The sequence below is a fragment of the Budorcas taxicolor genome, chromosome 4 (assembly GCF_023091745.1).
Source record: "Budorcas taxicolor isolate Tak-1 chromosome 4, Takin1.1, whole genome shotgun sequence".
Classification (NCBI taxonomy): Eukaryota; Metazoa; Chordata; class Mammalia; order Artiodactyla; family Bovidae; genus Budorcas; species Budorcas taxicolor.
In genome coordinates this window covers 3,595,787-3,621,608 of record NC_068913.1, presented here as the reverse complement: position 1 = coordinate 3,621,608, position 25,822 = coordinate 3,595,787, and positions in this window count along the sequence as shown.

Below are 25,822 nucleotides of genomic sequence, written 5' to 3'. Positions count from 1 at the left end.
TATTATATATATTACACATACAGTGATATTACATGTAATATTCCCACATGTGTATAATATGTACTATTAATTTTTATTTTATTAGGATTGTACAATACAGTTAATATTATTCACTAATCATTATGTCCTTGAGATTGATACATGGTTACCACAGGCAGTTTGTTTTAACTGCTATATGTAATCACATTTTAGAAATATGGCTCGAAATATTTACGTATTCACCCATGGATTGGTGATAATTGTTTCTAGTTTTCCTGTGTTACAAATAACGTTGCCCAGAATTGACTCATCCATACCCCTCATGATCACATGCCATGATTCTTAGGATACATAACTAGAATTGTAATTATTGATCATATATACCTTAAATGTGACCCATATAGCATTTCCATCATTTCTCCTTATCTTGGGATTAATCTAATTTTTATTACCAGTTGTATTTCACTGTTTACTTTTATTTGCACACTTGCTCTTAGGTTGGAAAACTTTACCTCTGCTTAGCAGTCATTTGGATTCCTGCTATCTTGATTAGACTATTGATGATCTAGGCCCAGAGTTCCTTCTAGTTGATTCTGATTTTAAGGATTCATATTCTATTTTCTGAACATATATCCTCTATGTATTCATTCTTTGTGTGCAATCGCTTAGCTTTTGTCTATTAGGGGGGCCTTTGTGAAGCATAGACATGAATTTTTAAAGTTGCAAAATGTAACAATCTTTCATTTACTTTTTGCATCATGTTTAAGAAGTTATACCCCCTAACCTGTCTGTTTTCATGAAATATTGTCTTATATTTTCTTTTAAAAATGTATAGTTATTTTCTTTGCAGATTTTGTAAATATAACTTTACATTATTTTACCATGATAGTCTTTTAGCTATAAATTATGTCTTGCAATTAGGTGAGTTCATATGAGGTTAGGAAACAAAACTGAGGCAGTAGGCATCTTCTGGCCCTGTTGATGCTGAGAAGGAAGACTGAAGGAGGGTGAATAGAGAAAGACAGTGAATAGCTGCCTGTCCTCAAGGGCTCAAGGACCAACCCAATCATAAATTTTAAGTGAGAAATTGTGATGGATGGAAAAAAGAGCAGAGGCAGCATCAGAAGCTTCGATATCTTGGTTTGAAGGGGAACAGAGGGAAGCTGACTCCTCTAAGATTGCCCTTCCCATATCACTCCAGTGCCATCTGCCAAGTTCATTTAGGGAGATGCCCTCCTTCCAGGAGGAAGCTGTTTTTTGCTGATCCAATTTGGGAGCCCAAATTGGTGGGTTGCTTTTTTAGGCCAAGCTTTCTTTTCTTGTGCCCTTCAATTCTTCAAAATATTACAAAGATTCTCTGAGTAATATGATCATAACAAAAATAACAATCCTTAAATTTCTCTCCCTACTTTGAGTCATATTTTGTCAAATTTCCCTTTTTATGTACTGGCTTCTCCACTTGGCCCACTCTGCTCCCCCTTGACTTGTTAACTGAAAGTTTGGGAAACTTTGAAAGAGTATGTTGGGGAATGAAGGGCCTAGTCTTTGCCTTTGAGTTGGTTCTCCTTGTCTTAAAGGGAAGGAGATATTTTATGAATTGTTTTGAGTAGGTTCTGTTAGTAAAATAAGTGGCTGACTCTTTTATATAATTGTGCCAGGCCTGATCTCAGTACATCCACAGAATATTTAACTTTCAGGCACCCAGAAAAGTCTCCTTTCTCAGCTGAATTCCATTCAATCTTGTTTCCAAACCGTTCCCCAACCTGCATTGCTCTGGCTGTGGTATGTTGCTCAAAACAGCGATAGCACATTCAACATCAACCAGAATGCTGCTTTTCTGTACCCATTTCTCTACAGCTTGGGGTTCTTGGTAATATGATTCATCTTGCATATCATTCATATGACTCTGTTAGTAGATGTTTGCTAGAGCATGGCAAGGGACATCAGTTTTCCAGACTGAGTGATCTCTTCCCTTACTGTCTACTACCCAATCCACCCCTTTTCCTCTGCACATTCCACATCCAGAGCCTTAGAAAGAGTGAGGAAGTTGAACTTCAAGTAGCCTGAATAACAGATTGTGATGGAAAATACTGTCTCCCCCTTATTTTTAGAAAAAGAACATTACCTGTGTTTACCCTGACAATTTGTAGCTGGGTCCATGGCAGTCAAGCTAGATACTAAATTCCACAATGCTTCTGGTAACTAATGATAAATATGTGAATGAATACATTAGAGAAGATGGGATGTGAGTTCAAACAGCCTGGTCAATTTCTTCGAGGGAGATTAAGATATACAACACTGAAATATGCCACTTTGTGATGAGGGTTATTTTGAGCTAAGGATGATTAAAAATTAACAGACAAAGAAACATTTCTCTTTCAGCCTCTTATATGCCTAAAATCAGGGCATAAATTTCACTTTCTGAAGGTGGCATACATTTCTCCTACTTCCTACACCAGAATGAGGAAACAACACTTACACAGTAGATGAAGAGCTGCATAAACCAACTTTAGTGAAATAACTCATATTTTTTATTCTTTGAAAAATAAGATTGAAGCCAGGAGGAGAAGGAGATGGCAGAGGATGATGTGGTTGGATGGCATCACTGAGTCAATGGATACAAGTTTGAACAGGCTCCAGGAGTTTGTGATGGATAAGGAAGCCTGGCGTGCTGCAGTCCATAGGTTCGCAAAGAGTCAGACATGACTGAGCGAGTGAACAGAACTGAACTGATCATTCCTTGAAGCCCAAAACTCTCTTTTTCATTGAAGATAATATAAACTCTCAAGTCTAACCACTTATTTGAGTGTTACTTATTTTCCTGTGAACTCGTGTGTATATAAAAATATTAATGACTTTGCAATCTTTTCCTCCCTCCATCTTTTTCCTGTCGGTTTAATTCACATAGACCCAATCTCTGAACCTAAGTGGGTAGAAGAAAGTGTCTCCCCTCACACCTCAAAGAAAAGTTTAAGACTTTTCTTTCCCTTTCTCCACTAGCTAAGGAGTGAACACAACTAACTATTGTTTCCACCCTGAGCCCACACCTTTAAGCCACACATTTGCCATTCTGCACTCTGAATGACACCAGCAAACAAAGCTCTTTACTCAGTGTAGAAACTTAGGATACAACAAAATAAACACCCATTTTATATAACCCACTGCACTTTGTGGTCTCTTATATATCAGCCTTACTTCTACTCTGATACCACAGTGGTTTATTAGGCTAATAATTTTAGTTTATTAGTTCAATAATTTTGATTATTTTTCACTAATCTAAAAACATCCTTTGAAGAAAACAGTCCTTGGTCACAGGTTATCAAGAGTTCTTCATTTTCCCCTTTTCCTCATTTATGAGATCCCTATCCCAGAGAGATGACTCAGGCCCCCCAAGTATGTCCTGTACTCTGTTGATGTATCCTGTCCTGTACTCTGAGGCTTACTACTGACCCCAGTTCAGATCCCAGCTGATGACACACATCATCTCTCTTTCCACTGGCATTTCTCCTTTGTTTATTGTGTCACTGGAACATTTTCTTATACACAAGCACAACTATATGTTTTGTTTTCTCTTTTTATGTTTAATCTATTAGGGTTACAGATTTGGAGAAAAGGAAATGCATCAAATTATAAACCTATTACATTTTGTATTCAAATTATTTATATATCTTTGAATTAATTAAAAAAGCTGTGATAATAACAAAATTTTATATATCTTTGTTTATTTTTTGGTGGACTAAATTAAATATATGTTTTGGGCACTGTGAGAAAAGGTTTCATTTCAGCTTTGTTTTTCGTTTCTTTGGTTTTGGTTTTTGTTCATTTTTAATTGTGATAAATTCACATAATATAGAACATACCATTTTAACCACATATAACTCTAAGTACATAAGTTAAGAACCTAGGAATACAGCTTAGTGTTCTATATACAGGGCAGGTTTGGTGTCTTTAGACAATCATGGTTTTAAAGGTATGTTTATAGGTCTCATCTCTGGCTTGTGAAATTGTGTTTTCCCTTTTATTCTCCTTCCTTCCATTTTCTATATTGAATGTACATCACTTTCCCAGGAAAACTGTGTCTGTTTGTTTATTTAAAAGAAATTTCTGGGAAGGCACTTTATAAGCATTTTTAAATTTTGCTGTAAGATTATCAGAAAAAATCTGGCTGGGGATGATAAAGATAAAATAATTGTCAACTGAAGGTTCAGAAATGTCCCCACATTGTTCATGCCTCTAGGAAGAAGAAATACAGGAGTCATAACAAGTTTAGATTATATATTGATAATTTTCATTCAACATCCAGGCCAAAGGGAAGATTCATTTTTAATACTAGACAAAACAATCTGTCCTTACATATCAGCTGATCTGGAGGTTGAATAAGGAGTGGCTCTCTTCTTTCCATGGTTTCTAATTGGCTCTTAGAATAAAGGAAACCAGTGAGAATAACTTGCTGCTCTGGAGGCAATCATTTCACAAGGCTGGACCTGATGAAGTAGTAGGAGGCATATGTGTTGGGAACAAGTAATAGAAAATCGGCACCAGACCATGATTGATGGCTATAGTGGGGGCAGTCTGCTTTCCCAGTTTTCCCATTACCATGTAGCCCAATCCTACATTTACTGTGTTTTGATTGTTTTTTTTTTCTTTTTTTTTTCTGAGAGAAGAAAGACCTTTAGTAATGACCAATGGCAGTAAAGTATCTCAATACTTCATTCTCCATCAGTCATCCTCATGACAAGTGAAATTTTTCAGATAAAATAACAATAACTAAAAAATAGTTGGGTCAATTACCTTAATAAGTCAATTAAATTACTGTTTATTTTTGTTCTAGATTGTAGCATGAGAAGTATCCAGTCTAATTCAAAGATAACTTGGTAGGAAGAAATAAAATTTTTAAAATTTTGCTGGAAATTATTAAAATTTCCAGCAGGTATACATTTTCTTCTATAAACATTTTGTTGTTTCAAGTTATCAGACAAATGATGAGAATCACTCCTCCCTATGTCTAGATCACCAGTCATGAGGGAACTGCTGGACATCCATTTCCTCCAAAGGCCTTGCCGTCCTTTAACAGTATCATATGGTATGTTAGACCTTTTAAGATCTTATCTTATCTGCCAAAAAAGTGATCCCAGACCTTCAGGCCTGGTACTATTTTTTTTTTTTTTTTAGTTTCTTTTATCTTTCTTTCATTCCTAACCAGCTTGCTTTGAAGAAGACAATTTATAATTACAGGCCCAAATGTTATTTAACATGGTTGAAATTACAAATACTTCAGTATTCACCTTTGTGTAATTTGCTATTGGAAAACAGAATAAATATTAATAACATGTTTTGGGAAAAAATTATTTATGAAACGTAAGTAAATCATCATTGTATATAGAGTGGAAAATTCCATCCATATTTGTATTTCAGTTCAGTTAAGTTCAGTCACTCAGTCGTGTACAACTCTTTGCGACCCCATGAATTGCAGCACGCCAGGCCACCCTGTCCATCACCAACTCCTGGAGTTCACTCAGATTCACGTCCATTGAGTCTGTGATGCTATCCAGGCATCTCATCCTTTGTAGTCCCCTTCTCCTCCTGCCATCGATCCCTCCCAGCATCAGAGTCTTTTCCAATGAGTCAAATATTCGCATGAGGTGGCTAAAGTACAGGAGTTTCAGCTTTAGCATCATTCCTTCCAAAGAACACCTAGGGCTGATCTCCTTCAAAATGGACTGGTTGAATCTCCTTGCAGTCCAAGGGACACTCAAAAGTCTTTTCCAACACCACAGTTCAAAAGCATCAAATCTTCGGTGCTCAGCCTTCTTCACAGTCCAATTCTCACATCCATACATGACTACTGGAAAAACCATGGCCTTGACTAGATGGACCTTATTTGCAAAGTAATGTGTCTGCTTTTGAATATGCTTTCTAGGTTGGTCATAACTTTTCTTCCAAGGAGTAAGCCTCTTTTAATTTCATGGCTGCAGTCACCATCTGCAGTGATTTTGGAGCCCCCCCAAAATAAAGTCTGACACTGTTTCCACTGTTCCCCATCTATTTCCCATGAAGTGATGGGACTGGATGCCATGATCTTGGTTTTCTGAATGTTGAGCTTTAAGCCAACTTTTTCGCTCTCCTCTCTTACTTTCATCAAGAGGCTTTTTAGTTCCTCTTCACTTTCTGCCATATTTGTAGAATGGGAGTGAAAAAATATGTAAAATCCCTGTTTTCTAATTTTTTGTTGTAAAGGAATCTATGTCGACAGGTAACTTCTTTTAATGGAGAAGATGCCTCTACACTCTCAGGGAAACATAAAACTTTTTCTGTTATTTTCTTCTGCAGACATTTCTTTGGATGATCTTAAAAATATGGTTTAAACCATAACAAAGTTTTTTGAATATGAAAAATAATGAATATCTCAGAATACTTGATTTTGTATTCAATGAAGTATTATTTTTATCTTAAAATAATTAATGCACCTCCATAATTGTTCTGGCCACTGTGACTGGCGCACTAAGTGCAGCTGAGAGGAGCTACCCCACGTCCGAGGTCAGGGGCAGAAGCCAGAAGGACCCCATGCATGAAGGACAGCAGCCAAGAGGAGTTACCCCACGTCCGAGGTTAGGGTCAGCAGCTGAGAGTGCCAGGCTTTGACAGCGCAGAAACGGCAGAGAGGACCTATCCTGCGTCTGAGGCCAGGGTTGACAGCTGGGGAAGCAACCCTATGCCTGGAACCAGGGACAGCAGATGAGAGGAGAAACCCCACATCCAAGGAGCAATTGCTGCACAGGCACAAGAGGGCCTAGGGGAGCTATCCCACGTTGAAGGTCAAGAAGGGTGGTGGTGAGGAGATACCCTTCCTCCAAGGTAAGGAGCAGCGTCTGTGCTTTGCTGGAGCAGCCATGAAGAGATACCACACGCCCAAGGTAAGAGAAACCCAAGTAAGATGGTAGGTGTTGAAAGAGGGCATCAGAGGGAAACACACTGAAACCATACTCACAGAAAACTAGTCATTCTAATCACACTAGGACCACAGCCTTGTCTAACTCAATGAAACTAAGTAATGCCCAAGTCGTGGGGCAACCCAAGACGGGTGGGTCACGGTGGAGAGGTCTGACAGAATGTGATCCACTGGAGAAGGGAATGGAAAACCACTTCAATATTCTTGCCTTGAGAACCCCATGAACAGTATGAAAAGGCAAAATGATAGGATACTGAAAGAGGAACTCCCCAGGTCAGTAGGTGCCCAACACGCTACAGGAGATCAGTGGAGAAATAACTCAAGAAAGAATGAAGGGATGGAGACAAAGCAAAAACAATACCCAGTTGTGGATGTGACTCGTGATAGAAGCAAGGTCTGATGGTGTAAAGAGCAATATTGCATAGGAACCTGGAATGCCAGGTCCATGAATCAAGGCAAATTGGAAGTGGTCAAACAGGAGATGGCAAGAGTGAATGTCAACATTCTAGGAATCAGCAAACTAAAATGGACTGGAATGCATGAATTTAACTCAGATGACCATTATATCTACTCCTGTGGGCAGGAATACCTTAGAAAGAATGGAGTACCCATCATGGTCAACAAAAGAGTCTGAAATGCAGTATTTGGATGCAGTCTCAAAAATGACAGAATGATCTCTGTTCATTTCCAAGGCACACCATTCAATATCACAGTAATCCAAGTCTATACCCCAACCAATAACGCTGAAGAAGCTGAAGTTGAACGGTTCTATGAAGACCTAAAAGACTTTTTGGACTAACACCCAAGAAAGATATCCTTTTCATTATAGGGGACTGGAAAACAAAAGTAGGAAGGCAAGAAATACCTGGAGTAACAGGCAAATTTGGCCTTGGAATGCAGAATGAAGCAGGGCAAAGGCTAATAGAGTTTTGTGAAGAGAACACACTGGTCATAGCAAACACCCTCTTGCAACAACAAAAGAGAAGACTCTACACATGGACATCACTAGATGGTCAACACCAAAATCAAATTGATTATATTATTTGCAGCTAAAGATGGAGAAGCTCTATACAGTCAACAAAAACAAGACCAGGAGCTGACTGTGGCTCAGATCATGAACACCTTATTACCACATTCAGACTTAAATTGAAGAAAGTAGGGAAAACCGCTAGACCATTCAGGCATGACCTAAATCAAATCCCTTATGATTATACAGTGGAAGTGAGAAACAGATATAAGGGACTAGATCTGATAGATAGAGTGCCTGATGAACTATGGATGGAGGTTCGTGACATTGTACAGGAGACAGGGATCAAGAACATCCCCATGAAAAGAAAGGCAAAATATCAAAATGGCTGTCTGGGGAGGCCCTACAAATAGCTGTGAAAAGAAGAGAGAAAAAAAGCAAAGGAAAAAAGGAAAGATATAAGCATTTGAATTCAGTGTTCCAAAGAAAAGCAAGAAGTGATAAGAAAGCCTTCTTCAGAGATCAATGAAAAGAAATAGAGGAAAATAACAGAATAGGAAAGACTAGAGATCTCTTCAAGAAAATTAGAGACACCAAGGGAACATTTCATGCAATGGTGGGCTCGATAAAGGACAGAAATGGTATGGACCTAACAGAACCAGCAGATGTTAAGAAGAGGTGGCAAGAATACACAGAAGAACTATACAAAAAAGAGCTTCACAACCCAGATAATCACGATGCTGTGATCACTCATCTAGAGCCAGACATCCTGGAATGTGAAACAAGTGGGCCTTAGAAAGCATCACCACGAACAATGATAGTAGAGGTGATGGAATTCTAGTTGGGCTATTTCAAATCCTGAAATATGATGCTGTGAAAGTGCTGCACTCAATATGCCAACAAATTTGGAAAACTCAGCAGTGGCCACAGGACTGGAAAAGGCCAGTTTTCATTCCAATCCCAAAGAAAGACAATGCCAAAGAATGCTCAAAGTACCACACAATTGCACTGATATCACATGCTAGTAACGTAATGCTCAAAATTCTTCAAGCCAGGCTTCAGAAATATGGGAACCGGGAACTTCCTGATGTTCAAGCTGGTTTTAGAAAAGGCAGAGGAATAAGAGATCAAATTGCCAACATCTGCTGGATCATGGAAAAAGCAAGAGTGTTCCAGAAAAACATCTATTTCTGCTTTATTGACTATGCCAAAGCCTTTGACTGTGTGGATCACAATAAAATGTAGAAAATTCTGAAAGAGATGGAAATACCAGACCACCTGACTTGCCTCTTGAGAAATCTGTATGCGGGTCAGGAAGCAACAGTTAGAACTGGACATGGAACAACAGACTGGTTTCAAATAGGAAAAGGAGTACATCAAGGCTGTTTATTGTCACCCTGCTTATTGAACTGCTATGCAGAGTACATCATGAGAAACGCTGGACTGGAAGAAACACAAGCTGGAATCAAGATTCCCAGGTGAAATATCAATAACCTCAAATATGCAGATGACACTACCCTTATGGTAGGAAATGAAGAGGACCTATAAAGCCTGTTGATGAAAGTGAAAGAGGAGAGAGAAAGTTGACTTAGAGCTCAACGTTCAGAAAACAAAGATCATGGCATCTGGTCCAATCACTTTTTGGCAAATAGATGGGGAAACAGTGGAAACAGTGTCAGACTTTATTTTGGGGGACTCCAAAATCACTGCAGATGGTGACTGCAGCCATGAAATTAAAAGAGGCTTACTCCTTGGAAGAAAAGCTATGACCAACCTAGACAGCACATTCAAAAGCAGAGACATTATTTTGCCGACTAAGGTCCGTCTAGTCAAGGCTATGGTTTTTCCAGTGGCCATGTATGGATGTGAAAGTTGGACTGTGAAGAAAACTGAGCTCCACAGAATTGATGCTTTTTATCTGTGGTGTTGGAGAAGACTCTTGAGAGTCTCCTGGACTGCAAGTTATCCAACCAGCCCATTCTGAAGGAGATCAGCCCTGGGACTTCTTTGGAGGGAGTGGTGCTAAAGCTGGAACTCCAGTATTTTGGCCACCTCATGCGAAGAGTTGATTCATTGGAAAAGACTCTGATTCTGGGTGGGATTGGCGGCAGGAGGAGAAGCGGATGACAGAGGATGAGATGGCTGGATGGCATCACTGACTGGATGGATGTAAGTCTGAGTGAACTCTGGCAGTTGGTGATGGACAGGGAGACCTCGCATGCTGTGATGCATGGGGTCGCAAATAGTCGGACACGACTGAGCGACTGAACTGAACTGAACTGAATTGCTTATAAATTAAAGGCATGATAAGTACTGTAGGTTCATATATTTTATCTTAGACAGTTTTAATGTTTTAATTTAATTTTATATGAGAGACATTCCACTATACCACTGTTAAGTTTGCAACTCAGAGATCTCTTAGCTTTCCTTCTCTTCAGTGATTTTATTCTATGCCTCTCATCTTTTGGAAATGGCATTCTGACATAGTATCTAAGCATTTTCGCTGGATTAGACATTGCCTACTTCAACACTGGACAATCTACAGCAGGTTGATTTTCAACTTTACAAAGACGTTCTTGGCAGGAAATTGTCTTTGCCTTTTCAGTAATTTCCATTTCTATTGGTTTTTGAATTGAATTATTGCTGTGTGATTGGTTCTATCCCATAAGAAAGCTACCTGCTCCTAGAAGACAAATATTTCATGCTGTTCCCATCCAAATATATATCTTATATTTGTTATTTTAATGACACTAGAAAGGTTGGACTGCAATTCATTTAGAAATCATAGTTTGATTTACATCTATATACATACATATATATATATATATATATATATATGATGGAGGTTACTTTACCACTTCTTTATAAACGGACAACTGTAGTTCTTCTCCTGAAAGACAACACTATTTTTTACCATAGTGTCAGGTGAGTATGTAATTTCCTTGTTTCTATCTTGCCGCAGCAAAGATTTGAAATGGCAGATCAGTGTTACAACTCAGTTACAGCTCAGAATTATATTTAGCAAACAAAGGAGAGTATACCCTGGAGGTGTGAGGGTGGACCGACCCCAAAGGAGAGGCCTCAGTTCGTTTGGGCTTCCTCTTTTTATACATTTTGTCTCCTTCCCACTGAGTTTGGCCTTTACAAATTGGGCTAGCCAAGTAGGGGGCATGTTTGCTTCACCTGAAGTTCTCACTCCGGTCCACAAATTTTCTTTTGATCTAATTTCAAGGGCTTTTCCCTTTCTTTGTCTTTAGCCACCACCATGTTGGACTCCTTTCTCCTATTCTAACTACTTAACAATAGTATACTTTGTTGAAAAAAAAATTGGTTAATATATCATTAGTTATTAAAAGCAATCCATTAATTGCTAAGGCATTAAAAACCTTAAAAATAAGAGTGCTTGATTTATTTATGTTGCTTTCAGTTAACATAAATATGAAATATACAAGATTCTCAACATGATGCATCAGGAATTTAAAACTGTATATAGTGTTTATGGAATGTTAAAATAGCAACTATAGAAGACTTTGAGGCAAGAATAAGCCAGGTAAATTTCAGGATCAGAGAGAGTGTGCTTTTGCAGAAAGCTTGGGTGAGAGGGGATGGTTCAGTGCCAAGCTTCACAAGGGCTTTGGATTTTGTCCTGTGAGTGAAGAAGGATAATCAAAGGGTTTTGAAGAAAGGAGTCATATGATCTCCTGCGAAATTTCAAAAATCATTCTATTTGCTGTATAGAGAAAAATGTAGGTCAAGGGGCTTATGAAGAAGCAAGGAACCAGAAAGGAGATCACTAGGTTATTTTAGGTGAGACACCTAATGACTTGGTCTCAGGCCCCAGGGAGAGAGGTGAGAAGTCTAATAGGGATAAGCCTTAAATATGGACATGACAAAATTTGCTAATGAATTGAGTTACAAAATAAAAATGAAAATCACTCCTGGAATATTTCATTCCAACAATTATGAAGAACATTAACCCCTATTCTTCAGTTGGAGACCCTACTGGAAAAATGGGAAAGAACTGCAAAAATGAATACTTCTGCTCTGAACTTGCTAAATTGGAGGTGTTTCATCAGTATTAAATGAAGAAATCAAGCAAGCAGTTGGTTACATGAGTTGAGTCCATGAAAGTAACTGGTGCTAGAACATTCTTTTTTTTTTTTTTTTTTAAATCAGTCAGTGCTTACATTATATGTCAAGTCAATAGGACAATGAGATGCTTCAGATACTATACTAATAGAATAGATATAAAGAGTGACATTCACATATTCTTCAAGTGCTTTTATGATTTTTTTTCTTTTTAATTCATTTTCCCAGTTTAGAAAAAAAGCTGACCCTAAGTCTTGTAGGTAGACCTATAAAGTCAGCTTCTTCTTCTTTTTGTTTTACTTTTATGTTGTATCTTACCTTACACTCATCTTATGAGTATCTTACTCTTAGGTTGAATTTTCTCTGCTTTTTGTTACTTTTTTTTTTTTTTTTAAGCAATTCTGAGTTTGGGTAAAGAGAAACTTTATTCGAGAAGACTATTGGAATAAGAAGAGGGAATTACTATATCGAGGGAATTATTATATCAAGGGAAAGGTGATATTACACTAGGGGAAGAGACAAGGAAGGGGACGGGCTTTCTTGTGCAGAAAGAAGTAGATAAGGCTAAAGAGAACATGGTGGGGGTAGATGGAGCAGGTAGTGTGATAAGCAAATTGATGGGATAATTTCTTCCTCTGAGTCCACTTAAATTTGGGAGAAGTATTCAGAGAGAGGTGGCTCCAGTTTCTATTTCTGGGACCTGGGGAAGGATGACCCCCTGCTAAATTATGGTAGGGTCAGATTTGCAGGCATTTTGTCCATGTTGATGGAGACAAACAATTCAGCTAATCATTTACTAGTAGAAGGATTGGAGTGTGCAGTATCTGTGTCTGGTCGTGAATTAGATAAACAAGAGAGTCTTAGCTAAGTGATAGGGGAAAGACTGGTCTTTGCAGTGAGCCATTTCCCAAAACACAGGGACAGGGATTCTTAACCATCTTTGTTGTCCAAAAACACAGGCTCAGGTGACATTCAACACTGTCAACTTCTATGATTTTTCAAATATTTTTTTGCCTTTCCATCTTCATTCTGGGGGAAAATTCTATATACTTTTCTTTACTGTGTTTATCATTTTCCATACTGTCGAACAGACATTTTTATTCTATTTCAAATAAGAATTTTAGGTTTGCTATTACACTTCCTTGACTTTTTTTTCTTTTTTTTTTAGGTAATATAATTCTTTTTCAACCTTGTCTCTTAGTTCTGCTTTCACAGAAGCTCTGTCTTGTTGCCTGTTGTCCTTGGACTCTATACATTTTATTCCCATTTTTCAAGGAAACATTCAGAACTAAGTCTTTCCTCAGATTTTTCAGAATTAGGGTTGAATTTCTCTTATGCTTTAGAAAACATCTTGTTTATTTTTAAAATGTGTATATTTCACTTTCATTTATTCAGTCTATAATAAATATGTCTGCATATTTAGTGTTTATTGTAAAAGCTAAATATTGCTTTGTACTGGGGTCTGCCTTTTGCTTTTGGTTTGTTATTGAATCTTCTTCTTAAATCCCAAGCAAGGAAGCAGTTGTGTCTGAACACACACTTCAATCTCATTAGGTGACAAGTTCTCTCACAGTAAGACTTAGCTTATTCTTGGTTCTCTGACACACTCAAACATTGACACACATATAGTAAAACTGAAAATGTACTACACTTTTTTTTTTTATTCTGTCTCCTTGATTGATATTTGTCAAGATGTGACTCTTCACTGATCCTCAATCTACCAACTTTCAGACTTATGATTTCTGAGTGAGGCAGTCCACTGAGCTAAATGTCATATTTATGCTGAAGAGACAGTTAGTTTTGGCTTGCTTGGCTGGCAGAGACCATGTGTTTCAGGGGATACTGTGAGCAATAAATTGCTAAGGGAACAAGACTGAGACAGAATTATTCTTTTATTATGATCCTAGTCTTTATTCTCATAGCCATATAGGTTGTGGATTCTCAGAGCAGGTAAATTATAATTTTAATTGATGGTGCTTTATTATTTCTTTTTGTTACACTTGAACACATTTTCAATTCATTTCCTTTTTCTTTGTAGGGAGGATACGAGCTAGCTTTAAGAGAAGGATAGAGATTGAGCTGTGACAGTCAGCTGTACACTATCTCAAATTCAAAGCCAACATTACTGTAGTAGGAGTAGAAAATAATATTGAAGTTATGCTGCACAATAATTGAAACTTAGCTGTAAATATAGTTTGTTAGACTAGATAAAAATCATGAATACATGGCCATAATTTTTTGTTATATTAAGGTATTCAGTTCAGTTCAGTTGCTCAGTCATGTCCGAATCTTTGTGACCCCATGAATCACAGCACACCAGGCCTCCCCGTCCATCACCAACTCCCGGAGTTCACTCAGACTCACGTCCATCCAGTCAGTGATGCCATCCAGCCATCTCATCCTCTGTCATCCCCTTCTCCTCCTGCCTCCAATTCTTCCCCAAATCAGAGTCTTTTCCAAAGAGTAAAACTGAAAATGCACTACACTTTTTTTTTTAAATTATTCTGTCTCCTTGATTGATATTTGTCAAGATGTGACTCTTCACTGATCCTCAATCTACCAACTTTCAGACTTATGGTTTCTGAGTGAGGCAGTCCACTGAGCTAAATGTCATATTTATGCTGAAGAGACAGTTACTTTTGGCTTGCTTGGCTGGCAGAGACCATGTGCCAGCTCTTCGCATGAGGTGGCCAAAGTACTGGAGTTTCAGCTTTAGCATCATTCCCTTCAAAGAAATCCCAGGGCTGATGTCCTTCAGAATGGACTGACTGGATCTCCTTGCAGTCCAAGGGACTCTCAAGAGTCTTCTCCTACACCACAGTAGAAAAGCATCAATTCTTTGGTGCTTAGCTTTCTTCACAGTCCAATTCTCACATGCATACATGACCACTGGAAGAACCATAGCCTTGACTAGATGGAACTTTGTTGGCAAAGTAACGTCTCTGCTTTTCAATATGCTATCTAAGTTGGACATAACTTTTCTTCCAAGGAGTAAGTGTCTTTTAATTTCATGGCTACAGTTTTCATCTGCAGTGATTTTGGAGACCAAAAAAATAGAGTCTGACACTGTTTCCACTGTTTCTCCATCTATTTCCCGAGAAGCGATGGGACCAGATGTCATGATCTTCTTTTTCTGAATGTTGAGCTTCATCAAGAGGCTTTTTAGGTCCTCTTCACTTTCTGCCATAAGGGTGGTGTCATCTGCATATCTGAGGTTACCGATATTTCTCCTGGAAATCTTGATTCCAGCTTGTGCTTCTTCCAGCCCAGTGTTTCTCATGATGTACTCTGCATATAAGTTAAATAAGCAGGGTGACGATATACAACCTTGACATACTCCTTTTCCTATTTGGAACCAGTCTGTTGTTCTATGTCCAGTTCTAACTGTTGCTTCTTGACCTGCATATAGGTTTCTCAAGGGGCGGGCCAGGTGGTCTGGTATTCCCATTTCTTTAAGAATTTTACACAGTTTATTGTGATCCACACAGTCAAAAGCTTTGGCATAGTTAATAAAGCAGAAATAGATGTTTTTCTGTCGCTTTCTTACTTTTTTGACAATCCAGCAGATGTTGGCAATTTGACCTCTGGTTCCTCTGCCTTTTCTAAAACCAGCTTGAACATCAGGGAGTTCACAGTTCATGTATTGCTGAAGCCTGGCTTGGAGAATTTTGAGCATTACTTTACTAGCATGTGAGATGAGTGCAATTGTGCAGTAGTTTAATCATTCTTTGGCATTGCCTTTCTTTGGAATTGGAATGAAAACTGACCTTTTCCAGTCCTGTGGCCACTGCTGAGTTTTCCAAATTTGCTGGCATATTGAGTGCAGCACTTTCACAGCATCATTTCTCAGGATTTGAAATAGCTCCACTGGAATGGCATCACTACCACTAGCTTTGTTAGTAGTTATCCGTGCTAAAGCCCATTGACTTCACATTCCAGGATGTCTTGCTCTAGGTGAGTAGTCACACCATTGTGATTATTTGGGTCATGAAGATCTATTTTGTACAGCTCTTCTGTGTATTATTGCCACCTCTTCTTAATATCTTCTGCTTCTGTTAGGTCCATACCATTTCTGTCCTTTATCAAGCCCATTTTGCATGAAATGTTCCCTTGGTATCTCTAATTTTCTTGAAGAGATCTCTAGTATTTTTTCCCATTCTTTTGTTTTCCTCTTTTTCTTTGCATTGATGGCTGAGGAAAGCTTTCTTATCTCTCTTTGCTATTCCTTGGAACTCGATATTCAGATGCTTATATCTTTCCTTTCCTCTTTGCTTTTCAATTCTCTTCTTTTCACAGCTATTTCTAAGTCCTCCTCAGATAGCCATTTTCCTTTTTTGCATTTGTTTTTCATGGGGATGGTATTGATCCCTGTCTCCTGTACAATGTCACAAACCTCCATGCATAGTTCATCATTCACTCTGTCTATCAGATCTAGTCCCTTAAATCTATTTCTCACTTCCAATGTATAATCATAAGGGCTTAGATTTAGGTCATACCTGAATGGTCTAGTGATTTTCCCTACTTTTTTTCAATTTGAGTCTGAATTTAGTAATAAGGAATTCATGATCTGAGCCACAATCAGCTCCCAGTCTTTTTTTTTTTTTTTTTTTTTTTTGCTGAACTGTATAGAGCTTTTCTATCTTTGGCTGCTAAGAATATAGTCAATCTGATTTTGTTGTTGACCATCTGGTGATGTCCATACGTAGAGTTTTCTCTTGTGTTGTTGGAAAGAGGTGCTTGCTATAACCAGTGCGTTCTCTTGGCAAAACTCTATTAGCCTTTGCCTTGCCTGATTCAGTATCCCAAACCCAAATTTACCTGTTACTCCAGGTGTTTCTTGACTTCCTACTTTTGTACTCCAGTCCTCTATAATGAAAAGGACATCTTTTTTGTGTGTTAGTTCTAAAAGTTCTTGTAGGTCTTCATAGAATCATTCAACTTAAGTTTCTTTATTGTTACTGGTGGGGCATAGGTTTGGATTACTGTAATATTGAATGGTTTGTTTTGGAAATGAACAGGAAATCAGAGGGCAGACACACTGAAACATGAACAAGGAAATGGTTAAAGAAATATAAGGAGCCATCTGAAGCTTCGGGTTCTTCTTCCTTGTTTTTTTTTTTGTCTATGTTGCCATCTTCTTCACTCCCTAGTGTTTCATAGGCAGACTCCTCCTCTTATTGTCCTTTCTTCTTCCTTTTCACATCCCCCCCATACTCTTGGTTACTCCATAATAATTATTTCACTGAACTTTCCTTTTCTCACTAAAATTCTCCACCTTTTTTTTCCCCCTCTGAACCTCTCAGAACTTGTACTTTAAAAATTTAGTTTTCTGAGGATCCAGAGGCTAAATCTTTAATTTCTTATATTTTCCAGACTAATGGTAAACTATAAGCCAAAGTCAAAACTTTTTCAAAAGGAACTAAAATCCTCAAAAATTTGCTGGGGAATTTTGTGTAGTCTTTTCAGCTTACCAGCTGGTTTCTCTGACTTGTATCAACTGCTTTACATGCTTGTAGGCAAAGACAAGGTGCAGGACCAGATTAGAACCACTAACTGGGAAAATCCAGAAAAGTCTCTAGAATTACAACCAGGAGACCAGCCCACTAGCTCATATGATCATACTTGGGCAATTGCTAGGTAAAACAGACAAACAATTCCTGGGGCTTTTCTGAAACCTGCTGATTAAAAAAAAAAAAAAAAAAGTCCTGTGCACAAATATCTGATGAACCTGTTAATGAATATTATACTCAATTTCATATTATTTTCAAAGAAAATTCTGGTATTTCCTCAGATGTTGATTGCACCTGAAAATCTTCTAACTCTCTGTTTATTAGTGGGCTGAACCAGGGCCTTTTCACCCTGTTAAAAAAGAGACAAGATGGAAGTGGAAACTATGTCCACTACAAACGTGGTTACTGGCAAGCCAGCTCCCCTCACTCTAGCTGAGTCACCTCAAAGGAAGAACATCAAAATTCTTAATCATCACCTGTAGCAAATGAAGACACCTAAAGAAAACTAAAACCCTTTTAGTTTCTGCCTTTTTTTTTTTTTAACAGACTGGACATTGGAAAAGAGATTGTTTTAAATCTAAGCTCTTCAGGCACTAGCCTGTCAGAATCCCAATTCTTAAAGACAGGGTTCCATGGACTAGGCTCTTCCCAAACCTCCCTCCTATTTGCTTTGGAGAACTACTTCTTCATATGGGGGATGAATCTCTTCCAGTCCCAGTTGACACCAGAGCATCGCTACTGTAAATCAGTCTCTGTGTCAGAGGATTAAAATAGCTGAAATAGAGGGGATCTTGAAAGACCCTCCAGAGGTTCCTGTCTTTGAATCCATTGTCTTTTGTTTAGACATTTTGAGAGATACCTACCATTTTCTCCTTAGTCTGTCAGGCTCTACATATCCATTAGGTTGAAACTACATAAAGAAGTATCATGCTGGTATTTCTTTCTCCCAAAAGAGAGATAATTCTAGAACTTAATAGTAATCAACAAAGTAGACCACCAGCTGAATTAAGTGATCCCACCACATCATTCATTTGCTCCATTTCTGATGGTACTAGAGCAGATTCTGAAGAACTAATCATTTGCTCCTATTGAATCAATGACTACCCTCTTTATGGGTGAAATCTCCAACTAGTGTTGGCAAAATTGACAGTGCACTTCCCATCAAGATTCACATAGACCTCTCAAACTCTCCTCAGAATTAATCAGTACCCTGCAAGTAAAGAAGTCCTTCCAGGCAGAAAGCAATTGATACAAGATTACAAGTCTCAACATTTCATTTTCCCTTGTAATAAATCCTCGTGTTTTCCTGGAGAGACTACCCAAGAGCTGAGGATGGAGGTTTTGTCGTTAAATCCAAATTTATGTACTCGATGCACATTGAGGCCAACATCCAAGACATTGTAGTTTGGTGCAGAGAAATGTTTATTAGTCAAGAACATGCCAACCAGAAAGATGGGAAATGCAGATTCCTTTCAAGTTTATCTTGCAGTTTGACTGGCGAGCAAACATTTTACATGTCAAAAGAATAAATAAATAAATAAAGTAAAGAGTTTGTAGAGAAGAACCAATTCTGACTCCAGTTGGAACAGTTTCTTTGGCTTGCTTTTTGTTGCTGTTGTTATTATAATCATACATAATGGCCTGCCTCAAAGAATTCTGCCCCTTTGCCTGACTGTTAAATTAAAATGTTTTTATTCAGCTCAGAGAGAGATAATCTGAACCTGCCTACTTGTGAAAAGATTAACATATCCCTTCCAAAAGCTGGCTCTTCCCAGAGATGTTTTGCGACACTGAAGACCCTTTTTACTTTACTTCCTCACTGCCTTTCAGTCTCTATTCTGCCTTTTGACTTTAGTTTTGCTTCCCTCACTAAATCTATAAAAGAACCTGGCATCCAGATCCTGACAACATGTTTACTTTGAGACATTAGTCTGCCATTTTCTTGGTCAGATCAAGAAAGTCATATTCCCAATAAAGTTTCATTCCTTGCCTCAATACCTGCTTCTTGGATTCATTGGCTTGTAATGTAATGAGCAGAGTAAGCTTGGACTTGGTAAGCTTCCTGGCACTGTCTTGTGACTTGATGTGTCATTGGTGCTTGAGATTGATCTATGTGTTTCTGAGAAACATTTAGTGAATCACGGTTGTATGCTCCATTAACCTCTTTCTAGGACAGAGCAAAAGCCATGGTTGAAACATGTTATTCTTGAGCCTTATGACAGGTTGGGCTTCCCTGTGGCTCAATGGGTAAAGAATCCACCTGCAATGCAGGAGATAAAGTATATATGGGTTCAATTTCTGGTTTAGGGAAGATGCCTTGGAGGTGGAAAGGGCAACCAACTCCAGTATTCTTGCCTGAAAATTGACAGAGGAACCTGGAAGGCTACAGTCCAAAGGGTTGCAAAGAATTGGACATGACACATGCACATACCTTTCTATGAACCAAACTCCAGTGTTTTGAATGTTGGCCTCAATGTGCATTGGGTACACAAATTTGGACTTAACAACAAAACCTCCATCCTCAGTTCTTGGGTATTTTCTCCAGGAAAACAGGAGGATTTTTTACAAGGGAAAATGTAACATTGAGACTTGTAATCTTGTATCAGTGGCTTTCTCTCTTATGGCCAAACTTCTGTACGTTTACTGAAAAATAACAACCCAAATCAAATTTTCTGTGAAGAACTGGCAACAGAATTTTCAGTGTTTTAAAGGAGAGCTTGACGAACCTAACTACCCTGGACATCTCAACATCCTTTTTTCTTATTTATATACAAAAAGGATTGAAATGCCCTGGAGGCACTCATCCAAAACACAGGGACTGTGATTGACCCATAGGCTATAATAGCCAACAACTGAATACTGTGGCATTAGGATACATTTCTTTCCTTAAAGTTATAATGACCACTGCCTTTTTGGTTAAGATCACTGAAAAAAATGATTGTAGGACCCTCTTTACTGATTTCTGTACCCCATGCAGTAGAAGCTCTCCTGAATTGTCATCACATTTGACATTTCTCAGCCAGCTGTCCCACTTCTATAAAGACCTTTTGTTAAGGAATTTGTTGCTAACTGCTCCTCACATGACTCACTTTGTAATAACCTTAATCCTGTCATTATTCTCCTTTCCATCACTGACAATACAGACTGCTTAATGCTGGTGAACAACTTTCTGCCTCCTTGCAATGGTCTGTAGGAAATTCTTTTGGGTAACATTAATTTCCCATGATTTACTGATGATGTCAATGGCAAATACCCTGCTGGGTATGTTATTGCACGTCCTTTTCATGTTACCTAGGCAGTACTTTTACCTATGGCTCCTTCAGCCCCCAAAAGTTCAGTGATGTACTTTTACACAGGTTTGCTCTTTAGCCAAGTACAAAACTAGTAATATTTATACTCATAGTAAGTATGTCTTTGTACTAGCTCATGACTGTGCAATATTGTGGAAGAAATGTATCATCCTGGCTTCCAAAACGGTCCCAATGTTCAGGAATTATTGGAGGCTATATTGTATCTGCTACTTTAGCTATTATTAAGATTCTGGGATATTCTAAACTTGACTGTCTGGAAGCTAATGGAAGTCTCCTTGCTGATATTTCTGCAAAGAATGTTTCCCTTTCAAGGGACCAATAGCTGAACCTCTGTCATGGCCCAGGAATATTTCCCCTAATGATAATTTAGGATAATCTAGCTAGAGAAGGCCATAGGCTGACCTCTGAAAAGTAAAAAGAAAAAAAAAAAAAAAGAAAGAAAGAAAAGGAAAAGTTTGGGGATTCAACAATTAACAAAAAAAAAAAGAAAACTCTAGTTCAAATCAAGTGACAACTCAACCCTATAGGAGTCTCTAGAATTTTTAATCCTTACTACTGTGCACACATTAAACCATTGACCTACTGACAAAATGATAGCTTTAATTAGTCAATATTGGTGGAGACACATACCTCACTTTTTCCACTTCTCCAAAGTACAACCAGGGAATCCTGTTCATTCTACTTCTAGGTGTTTAAACTGTTTTAACTGACCATTTGAAGTCTGGCAAGGTATTTCATACAACTACTTCCATCTTATATAGATAGATAGATACTTTAGTCATAGTCTGTATGCTTTCTCACTGGAGTGAAACTTTCCCTTCCAGACAAGCTATTGCTTTTTCCGTGACTAAATCCTATTGGAAAGAATTGTTCCTTCCTGGGGAGCTTCTCTGGAAATTCATAGTAATCAAGAAATCCATTTTACTGGCCAAATAATTTGACAAGTCTGTGCTGTTTCACCAGTTTTACATTTTATCTGCACTTACCACCTCAATTCTGGATTAGTTTAATCATGATATTATTAAGACTCAATTGGTAAAAATTTTAGAGGCCTTCCCAATACCTTGATCATAAGCATTACTGTTTGTTCATCTAAATCTTAAATCCACCTCTTTGGTAACTCATAAACTTTCACCCTTTGAGATAGACACAGGAAGTCCAATATGTGGTGGTTTCTGTCTCTTTTAATCCATACCTGATAAGAGATAACTTTAGAATTTTAAGGTAATAATAGCTTCTATGGGAAATAACCATGTTTTAGTAGAGCAATTTTTTCACAGTATGACCTTGGAAGATGAAGACTTTAAGCATCCCGTCTTGCAACCTGGAGATTTTATCAGTTGGAAAAGACACCTCCTGAAAGACTCTCTTTAGCCTCTCTGTAAAGGCCTATACCAGGTACTGCTAACTAATCCTTGTGCTATAAAACTTCAGGAAATAGACTCTTGGATTCACAGGACACACTATAAAATGTCCTGAAAACTTATTGAGCTTACACATCATCTAGTGACTTGAAAATAAGTATTTACTGCGATGGAAGCAAATTATATCTGATCAGACTGCTTTCCCAAGGTACCTAAAGCTGATTTGTTGGAAGTTTGTTCCCAGATTTTAATGATGCCATAATGCTTCTGATCATCTCCAGTGACTATGATCTTGATAACATGTGGACTTTAGATGAAAAGTGACTGAATATTCTCTCTACTATGACTCCTTCCTTGTCCCTTGCATGTGACCTCAATAGATTTCCAATCCATGCATTTTCCCTCCAGTGTGGGACATTACACACTGAAAATTCCTTCCTGGTACTGAGTGATGAGCAGTGTTTTCAGAAAAAGTACACTTGATGAGCAATGCTTCCAGAGAAATATCTCAAACAAAAGGGAGAAATGTAAAATTAATAAACAAAAACCACAGTTAAAATAGGGTCTAGAGGCAAGAACAGGGAGCTCTTACACCTTAAGTCAACAGCAGAGCCAAACAAGAACAAGTTCAACCAATAAGAGACTGTCATAGCTCAGCCAGTAGAAAAACTTCTACACTTCAAACACTTAATTTTTTCAATAGACTCTTGGTAAACTCTAGCCTTACTATCTTCCTCTTCCCTTAATTACAAGAGTCTTCCTCTCCCTGTGGTTGGGGTCTTGTATGTGATTCATCATGATCGCAAACTCCAAATTGCTGTTCTTTAATGATCCCAAATACAAACAGTTTTGCTCAAGAAATAACTGGTAATATATTTGTTTAAGATCAATATCATGTAACATCTGTACTTATGTGAAAATAGTTTATAAAGAGAATGTGCCACTCAAGATAAGGAACTGCATGAATTAAACATGTTTATTTATTTTTTTCTTTTATTTTCAGAGTCGGTAAATGTCACAGGTTCGATACAATTGTTCAAAACTCAAGAGGTTTCATTGTTGTCCATATTCATTTCTCCAGTAGCAGAAAATCATGGATAACTAAGAAAGAGTCCATTTACTGCTAAAGTTCTTGCTTTTTGTTGTATGCAGACTTTCTTTGAGTTATAAGCAATTTTGTATCCTTTAGTCTCCATACTTGTCAATAAACATAGTTGCTAATATATTATTTTTTAACTTTCTAACTGAAATCCTATATTCCATCACACCAGCAAGCATCCTATACCTTGCTGGTCATGGGGATTTTCTTGAGGACAAACTTTTTTTAATACGTTAGCAACTTGAGTTATTGCAACTCCAATGGACATTATTCCCCTGGTTTAAGCTTCTGCGTTGGAAAAATCACGCTCATGGTGAATAAAATTTGCAGAAGGTTTATAGTTACCTTTGTGAAATTAAATTTAAAAGTGGGTTTTCTATTACATTTTGTGACATTCAAGCTTTAAAGACCTTATCAAGAATTAAATTAGGCTAACTTTATCCAATTTTTTTCTTAGTGTACATCCAACGAAGTAGTTCTTTCATTTAGTGGTGGGATAAAAATATCTTAATTCTGGCATTTTAAAAGGTGATAAAACTTACCCTGGATGTTATAGACCAATCAACTTCATTAATGCTGCTGTTAAATTACACATGAGAATTTTATTGCAGTAGCTGGAACTGATGAAACAAAATTAAAAGGACAAATCTTAATATGCTAATAGTAGTAAAGCAATTTCTTAAAGATGAAAAACAAACCATTTTTTCCTACTGAAAATTGATCTTCTTCACCATTATTTCACATATTTATCCAAATCTAAACAGAAAAAAAATGTAATTTTTCTATCTGCCACCAGCAGATCTCTGTTTTGTCTAGGTCTCTGCAAGAGCTACATTGCAATGACCTCTTTTTGGTCTATAATCTTCATCTGGTCTCAGGACAAGTTATTAACAATTCACAGCTTTAATGAACAACAAAATATGACTTGACAAAGAATTCCAAGAAAGTTTGCTTCAATAAATTTATGTGTACTTAATTTAGACAAAAAAAAAAAAAGATTTTCATACACACACATACATAAAACACATTTGTCTCTGAGTGAATATCTATGACCATGTACGGCTAACAATTAAAAATGACTGCAGCATGTCCAGCACTGTTTTAATTGGTTTGTGTATCTTCATTCCTTTAGTCTTTAAATAAAGTTTCCACTATATAAACCCATCTACATATAAATAGTACTTGAATGGATGAGATTATGAGCACAGGTCATAGGGATCTTACTCTGGAATGCATGTAAGTCACCTAGATATCTGATAAAGTCCAGAACCCTATCCTCAGGAAGGGAAACAGAAACTCCAAGAGTAGGGATTCAGCAGTTGTGTTTTTAAAAAGTTCCCAGGTAATACTACTGCTCACCAAAATGTATCATCCGCTATCTTACACAGGCATTGTCTTCTTTATTTTATATTAATCTCTCAAAAAGAATTCCAAATAATGACAAAGAGTTTTATATTATATTCTGCTTTTAAAAATGCCACAATTTGTATCTCCATTTGATCCCTTGGACAGTTGACAGTGTTTCTCAGATGCCCTCTACACATGTTAATCAGATTGTAAAGATTTACTGCTCAACGTCATAGAATAATGTTACTATTGATAATATATACCCAGTACTGAGTAACTTTTTATCTTTGGCCTTTATAGATTTGCAATTGCATTCCTTTATAAAAATATCCATTCCCTTTTATGATATTATTTTGTATTGCTTTGTAGTTTCTATTTTAGGCCTAAATTTCTTTCTTTTACTGTATAGTCACAAAGGCCAGTTCACATGTGCCCCAGACCCAGATGGGAGCCTTGCCCTGGTCATGCAATCATGTGGTCAGACTCTCCCTGTCACTCTGAGAACACTTCTGTTTGAATGGTTGGTCTGTAATTGCTCTGTCCTGCCTCACACTGTGTCCCTCATAGACACCTGTCCAACTTTTCTTCTGAAGAGATGCCAGGCTTACTTGTATACAAGTTGTTGTTTGTTTGTTTGTTTTTTTTCCCCTATCAGGCCAGATCACAGGAAAAATAAAAAAAAAAATGTTACATAGAGTACCCAGTTCCCTTCTCCCAGTGGATCCAAACTCCCAGATGAGTTCTGAAACTCTGGTTGAAAACATCTGATCTAAGTGATGCTCTGTCTCACACATCCCAAGGATCACTTAACTTCTCTTCTCAGCATAACAGAGGGTGTTTTATTCACTTTTTCAGATTTGAGGGAGAAAGAATAGCTTCCAGGCAGATTTGGCCCTAGGAAATACAAACAGACATTTTTCCTACAATAATTTTAGGTTTATTTTCAGTTTTGTTTTTACAGAGGACATCATTATAACATTGTAGAAACTAACTTTTAACTGTGAGTGGCATCAAAAAGCATTTATTACATTTTTAATGTTAGGAATAGATTTTTAAAAGCAGAGATTATAAAATATCAAGAATTGGATCATAGGTCCGATTCATCTTTGCCCTAATGCTCTAATGTCAAATGGAGCTGAATGCACATACATCTACTAGCTGTGATATGTGAATCTGGAAAAGCTATCTCAAGGTCATCAAATGTCAC